The sequence below is a fragment of the Ascaphus truei genome, chromosome 2 (genome assembly GCF_040206685.1).
Source record: "Ascaphus truei isolate aAscTru1 chromosome 2, aAscTru1.hap1, whole genome shotgun sequence".
In the NCBI taxonomy this organism is placed as follows: Eukaryota; Metazoa; Chordata; class Amphibia; order Anura; family Ascaphidae; genus Ascaphus; species Ascaphus truei.
In genome coordinates this window covers 170,699,301-170,706,744 of record NC_134484.1, presented here as the reverse complement: position 1 = coordinate 170,706,744, position 7,444 = coordinate 170,699,301, and positions in this window count along the sequence as shown.

Sequence of the window (7,444 nt, the reverse complement as noted above, 5' to 3'; positions counted from 1 at the left end):
GTGCAAAAAAATAATTGTATTTAATTTGTAGTTCTCAAACTGACTGGAAAGTATTGTGATGTCCCATTTAGGTGGAGGCCTGAATTTACTTAAAAAATAAAGGATGATGATGATGATGATGAATGTGTCTTTAAAGCAGAAACCAATATAGCAATAGAGATATCAAGCACAGCAGGGAAACCAGAGAAAGAGGAACATGCTTTCAAAGCTGAGGTTTTAGAATCAGTATTAGGGATATCACACATTGCGGGGGAATCGCATAGTACAGGAAAAACAATGGGAAGTACTCTTGTCTCTGAAATGGGAACCTGAGTCACCAGTGGTCGCACCAGGCACTGCACAGTAATCAGGGAAATGCATGTTTGTCTCTGAAGTGGAGCCTCGTCTAGAACCAGCAGTGGTTACACCATACACTGGAGAGAAATCAGGGGTAGGCAAGCTTGTTTTTTGATGTGGAGGTCTGAAAATCTACAGTGGTTATACCAGGTGCTGCAGAAAAATCAGGGAAAGGAAAGCTTATTTAAAACCAGAGACAGAACATGAAACACAGACAGAGCTCAGTGAACATCCAGTGAAACCTATACACGGTACAGTGCCTAAATATATATGTATAGATATCTATTAAATAAAATGGTCTTTTAGTTTAACATTTTGGCCAAAGTGTTGTAAGCCCCTGAGCCACTAAACTAAAAGACCATTTTATTTAATAGCTATCTATACATATATATATATTTAGGCACTGTATCGTGTATAGGTTTCACTGGATGTGCACTGAGCTCTGTCTGTGTTTCATGTTCTGTCTCTGGTTTTAAATATATATTGCCATGCTCAGTAGCACTCCTCTGTGACACTTATATGCTTATATATATATATATATATATATATATATATATGTTGGGGTTATTTTGGGGGTTCAATATGAGCTTGCAGGTGTCCTGTATGTTTTAAAAAAGAAAAGCTTATCTCTGAAGAGGAAGTCTTAGAACCGGCAGTGGTTGAATCAGGCACTGCAGAGGATTCAAAGAAAAGTGCACTGGGCTTTAAAGCAACAACTTTAGAATCAGCTATAAAAGGTTTTGACAAAACAAGTGTACGTATCCTTACAGTGGGTGACATGAAAGGTCTGCTTCTTTGGACCGGACAAGCTATATCAGCTGGGGTTCCCCGGAAAAGGGCTGTTTTCAGGGTCTAAATTCAACAATGGTCATAACAAACCCAGTAGAAGAATTGAAGCAAAAAAACAAAAAAAAAACATTAGAGTCCACAATAGGATTTAAAAAAATAAAGGACTTCTCTTTCCCCACACACAGGCCTCAAGGCGATGCAGGTGGGCTGCTGAGTCTGTTCTGGCGAAATGCCTGGAGTTGCCTTTGTTTTCTGTCACAGACCCTACAGTGTCCGGTAAAGGCTGGGCCTCAATGGCCAGAACAAAAGGCATAAGCAAAGACATAGCTGGATCACAGACAGCGGTCATGGGCAGGTGGTGAAATAGCATTGTCAGGTCACGGGCAGAAGTCAACGGTAGGTAGAGAAGAGGCGTCATCAGGGTCACTTACAGATGTCAGGGCAGCAGTGAAGTAGCATCATCGGGGCTAGAGGCCGGCCGCGGAGAGGCAGGTACAGGACTGAAACATGGTTGGGACTGAACCACAAGATTGGGACTGGGACACGGGAACAGGGCTGGGACAAGGAACAGTACTGGGACTAGCCAAAGAACAAGCAAGGACATTTACTTCAACTACGACTCAAACGTGATACAGGCAAACAGATCAGTTCACAGAACGGCACAGGCAGGAAAGAGTTAATAGCAAACAAAATAAAGGCAAAGACTAGACAGAAACAGGAAACTTAGAAAAACAGAATCAGACAGAAGACAGGTGCATAGAGGATACTAAATGGAATCAATATGAAACAGCAGAGGGAAATCCCACTTAAGGCAGCAGCAGCAACAGGCCTGGCGTATATGCAGGGAACTGTGAACAGTGAGAGTTTTGTAGGACGTCAGGGATATCACTGACCGTGTTAATGTAGCACTTGGATACCCTTTGATGTCACCATGTATAGATTCTCTATATGTAGAAGGCTGCAGCTAAGTTTCTCTGCGGTATCCAATTCTTTCCGCACTAGTGTTTGACTGCAACCAGAATCTACAAACCCTTTACCTCATTTCCTTCTACAGCCGCGGCAGCTTTTATTTTAACACTTCTCGGTTATTTTGCGGTTGCATTTTCAGAATTCCATGCGCTTCACCTCTTTGACAAAGGGACACAGGTCCCGAAACGCGTTAGAGTTTACTTGTTTCCTATGACCACCTAATAAAATCTTTTTAGCCTTCACACTGGTTGCAGCCCCCTTTGCTTGTGCAGCTGTGCTCCGCAACCGGACCCCACGGGATCAAGATTTCCTTATCAATACTGGGCGTGATGCACGCAACTACCTAGGACTGGGCTGCTGCTTACAAAAGTGAGTTCTCACAGTGATTATACATTATTGCATACCTGTTTTACTAGGGACACACATTAGACTTGTATGGTATATATATGAATCTGTGTTCGTTCTTCAGTATCACATGTACTAGTATATCACTTTAATTATCCTGTGAGTCCACAGCAGCATTCATGCATGCCCAGATACCTTGAGTTAATCACATATGCCTGATTCCTATACATACACATAGGATTGCTGAGCCCCTCACATAGGGATTTTATCCCAGACTTACCATTCATGCCGTATTCATGCCGGTCGTCACCCACGGTTGATCTGTTTAATGATAATGGTTCGGATTTAATTGGGTGCAATTCTTTGCGTATCCGCCAGGTGGCAGATATTCATGAATTGTAATGAATTCTAATGTGTGCACTATAGTACTGTACCTGTGCTTCAGTAATGTGTCGACTTGCAGGTGTTTAAAAAATACCACAGTGGTCCATTGTGAATTGACCTTGGTACTGAAGAAGTTACAATACTGTATCAATTTAGGCGTTTCATATTAAAAACTCAATGCACAGTGTCTGGTGTTCTATTGTTCTGAGATGAGTACACCGCCGCAGTACGTGTTCAAAAAGCCCAACATAACGTACGCTTATTTAATATGGTCCGCAATTAATGCAGCAGATGATAAGATGGCCACAGTTGGTCAAATTTATCAATATTTTATCGAAAATTATGACTTTTACAAATTTTCACCAGATGCTCGTGTGTGGAAGTGTGCAATAAGGAAAAAGTTATGTATCGATCCGTGTTTTTTTCGTATTGATCCTGTACCCGGAGTTAGAGGAGGGTATTGGTGTGTTGCAGAAAAATGGGTTGCATAGTGCTCAAAAACAAAAATCACAGCAAAATATGATATAATAAGCTAAAGTTGAAAGTGGATTGCCCCTCCAAAGAAAGCAAAAGATAAGGCTAGGATAATGATATACACCCACACACCTATTGGATGTGTAACTGGAAAGTAAAGTCCCACAGGCAATGAGGTAAGGACAATACACACCTGCCGGTGTCCAGCAATTAAAACAACATCATGGTGAAAACATGGGGTAATAAACAACAATCCTTGCAGCCACTTATGGAGAAAGGAGGGTGGAAAGAGCTCACTTAAGAGTATAACTCACGCAAATAAGGAGCCTTGTAGTCCACTTCTCCTGGGGTGTACCGTGCCTCCGTTCCGGTAGATATGCAGAGGAAGAAGAGAAAAAAACGAAGCACTGGTGCGTTCCCAATAATAAAAGTTTAATGGACCAAAAATAGCACAAGAACAGAACACCTACGCGTTTCGGGCTTGTGGCCCTTTAACACAAGCCCGAAACGCGTAGGTGTTCTGTTCTTGTGCTATTTTTGGTCCATTAAACTTTTATTATTGGGAACGCACCTCTGTGTTTATTCATAGCTATAAGTGGAACCAGTGCTTCGTTTTTTCTCTTCTTCCTCTGCATATTGGTGTGTTGCGCCAGATTTTTCCAGTATCTTTGATCATGGAGACTTCAAAAGGCGAAAGGTCATGGTAAAACCAACTAAGAATCGTCTGTCTCAGGCCAGCAATGGAACAGCGCCAGCACCAGCTTCCAATAACGGTCCGACCGTTAGTGAAAACCTTGTGACCTGCAACCCTTGCTATCTGTCTCCGCCTGGATACCTGCAGCCTGGGCAGGATTTCACATACAGATACCAGCAAGCTTGCATGTACCAAAAAGATTTCCAGCTTCATCAGCTGTCAACTACAGGTGTAGCAGGCCCGCTGTCACCTGTCAACTACGTGTATAATCAAGAATACGGGACTGGTGGCAGTGGCTCGGCGCCAACCGATTGGCAAAGTCTATGGTGAGTACAGCTGCCGTATTTTATTCTTTTTTTAAAATATCAATATCAATGCACAGTCAAGCGATTCTCCTGTAATCAATCGCTTTGCTTATGGTTATTTAGTTCTATTATTTTAGTCACAATTCGTGAAAATGTAGTCCAGCAATATCAATGGCTGAGCAGCTTCTACAGTAGATAATGAACAATTGGTGGACAGCTAGGCGCATGCGCCTACTGTATGTCTCATTGGAACCTTGTTGAAACGCATATGCGTTTCATCACATTTAGGCGCATGCGTGTATGTGAACAAGAGACGCCCCCCGAGAAATCTAGAAAACACTGACATTTTTATAAAAGGTTGCACAATGAAACAATGAAACTGTTTAAATAATATTCAACTTTGTTGTATTTTTTATTTTTCCTCAGAAAAGAAACTTTGTCATCAGGCTGAGAACGGCAAATGGAGGGATTTCGATAGATAATATCGCTTTTTGTAACGATGCTTGCACATTGATGAATCTGATTTTAAAAATCCAAGTACTGGAGGCAACAATTTAGTGGCAGTGCCATTTTTATTGATTAGGATAGAATAACTGTGAGCTTTATAGAAAACCTGAAACAGTATGCTGTTGTTTTCATACAGTATACAATATTTTTTTACATACTGTATAATATACCCCAAAAATAAAAAGTATTTAGTCTACAGTATAGATTATGTGTATTCTATACCTGTACAGTATGTATTGTTTTATTACTGTTTTGATTTAATGCGCATGCCCACAGTATACAGTACAGTATGCCTCATGGAACCTTGTTGAAACGCAAAATACTTGTGTTTACTACAGTAATTAACCAAACATTACTTACTGTACAGTACTGTATGTTCTAGAAACACTGTATTTTGTTATAAAAGGAGACACACTGAAACTATTTCAAAGAATCAACATTTTTTTTTTATTGGTGGAGTATGTCTAAAAACATTTATGGAGTAAGTTAAAACATTTATTTATATAAATTTAAAAGAATCAACATATTTTTTTATTGGAGTACAGTATGTCAAAACATTAACCGGTGTATGGTGTAAGTTAAAATATTTATTTTGCTCTCTCTTGGGACAGAGCTGTATACCCACATGTCCTGCTTGCTCGGTGCCTTGGCCACGCCCCCCTCTTTTTTTTATAAGCCATCACTCTGTTCACCTGTATCATAGACCTTTAAAGCATCACTATGCCAATTAATATAATTTCCCAAAACACCAAGGGCCTCAACACCCCCCGTAAGAGACGAATAGCCCTTTCAGAGGCTAAAAGACTAGCAGGAGATATCATTCTGTTACAAGAAACGCATCTGAAAAAGGAGGATCGATCTGATTAAAATGAACATCTCACCTTCCAAACTCTCCCAGTTAAGATTTGTCAGAAGGACCTAAATAATATTCAAAATAAAATTCTGAAATTTGTATGGCAAAATAGACGTCCGAGAGTCCGCAAAGGTATCCTTTATAAATCTAAGTTAGAAGGGGGCTTAGCCCTTCCAAACCTACAAAAGTACTATAGAGCGGCGCAGCTAGGGCAACTAGTTAGTTGGCATTCAAACCCAGCCGAAAAAAGATGGGTCGAACTAGAAGAGTTGATCTGCTCCCCCTGTGAAATTAAGACTCTCCTCTGGCTTAATAGAAAATCCAGACCAGCTGTGGTTTACACAAACCCGGTGCTATCTTTCGCATGTAATCTTTGGGACTCCCTTAAAGCTAGGTTCCAACTGACTGGAACCCCATCCCTCATGCAACCCCTGTTTTCAGATCCCTCCCTCCCTTTTTACACTAATAACCGACAATCCAACCTTTGGGTCCAAAAAGGACTCCTAAGAGTGAATGATATTCTCAACAAAGGTAAAGTCCCTCCGTTCGCCTCGTTACAAATGAGCCACGACATTCCCTCCTCTTCAAGTTAGGCACTATATCCAATCCATTTACAAGCCAAACCAACCACATGTGTTAACGCTATATGAAGACTGGTGTGTACGTCAGCCTCTTATGAAGGGCATTACTTCCAGACTATACCATAGTTTGACTCCCGTCAAAAATAGCCAAACTCCTGATACATATATGGTGTCCTGGGAGGAGGAGTTAAATATCAATTTGGACCTTGATGTCTGGGAAGCCGCCTCCAAAAATTCTTCTTGTGTGGTGATTAAGGAGAATATTTACAAGCTAATATATAGATGGTACATGACTCCCACCAGGTTGAACTCTTTTCTCCCAGGTGTCTCTCCTTTATGTTGGCGTGGTTGTGGCGAAATGGGGAATATACTGCACATATTCTGGTCGTGTCCAAAAATTCAGCAAACATGGAGGGAAGTGTTTGCTTTAATACACAGGGTTTTGGGCATCACTGTCCCACAGGACCCAATATATATAGTATTGGGAAAGCCAATGGCCAATTGTAACAAAAAAGAAATTAAAGTTATCTCCCAAATCCTAAATGCTACTAGATGCACCATCGCAATAAATTGGAAACAATCGACTCCCCCATTGCAGTCTTCAGAAGGTTTTCTTTATTAGCCTTGGCCTTTCGATAGGGTTTGGCTCAGAAAAGGCTCCCGCCTTTTGCTTTATCGGAACGGCAGGCACGGCAGAAGAGAGTGGGTTCCTGCGTCCCTAGAATCGGGGTTGATCCATGGATGCAGATGGTATAAAGCACAATGCAGTATATGGACAAGAGCAAGTTCAGAAACAGATCAGAGTGTAGTAGGCTATGCAATTTGAGTCACCTTTTATACACTGTGTCCCTGTTGTGATTTGAGGTGCAGGTGTTAAAAGTGGGCGTACTGTAATGAGACTCATTAAAGTATAAATACACCACCCATTTTGTTGATTTACTGCACATTGAATACACCGACTAAACATCGAATATACATTCTTGTGCTTGTATTTCTTTCTAATTGCAGCGATGCCTGTTAAAAAGATTTCTAAGGATCTCAGCATGAGAATACAGGATATGTACAAGAGAGGACACTGAATTTCAGATATTCAACGCTGGTTAAGTACTTCTGGCCTCGTTGTACCAGCAGCCACCGTGAGCTATCATGCCCACTGTAAGGCCAAAAAAGTCAAGCGGACACCAACTATAACTACCGCGTAAGTAAA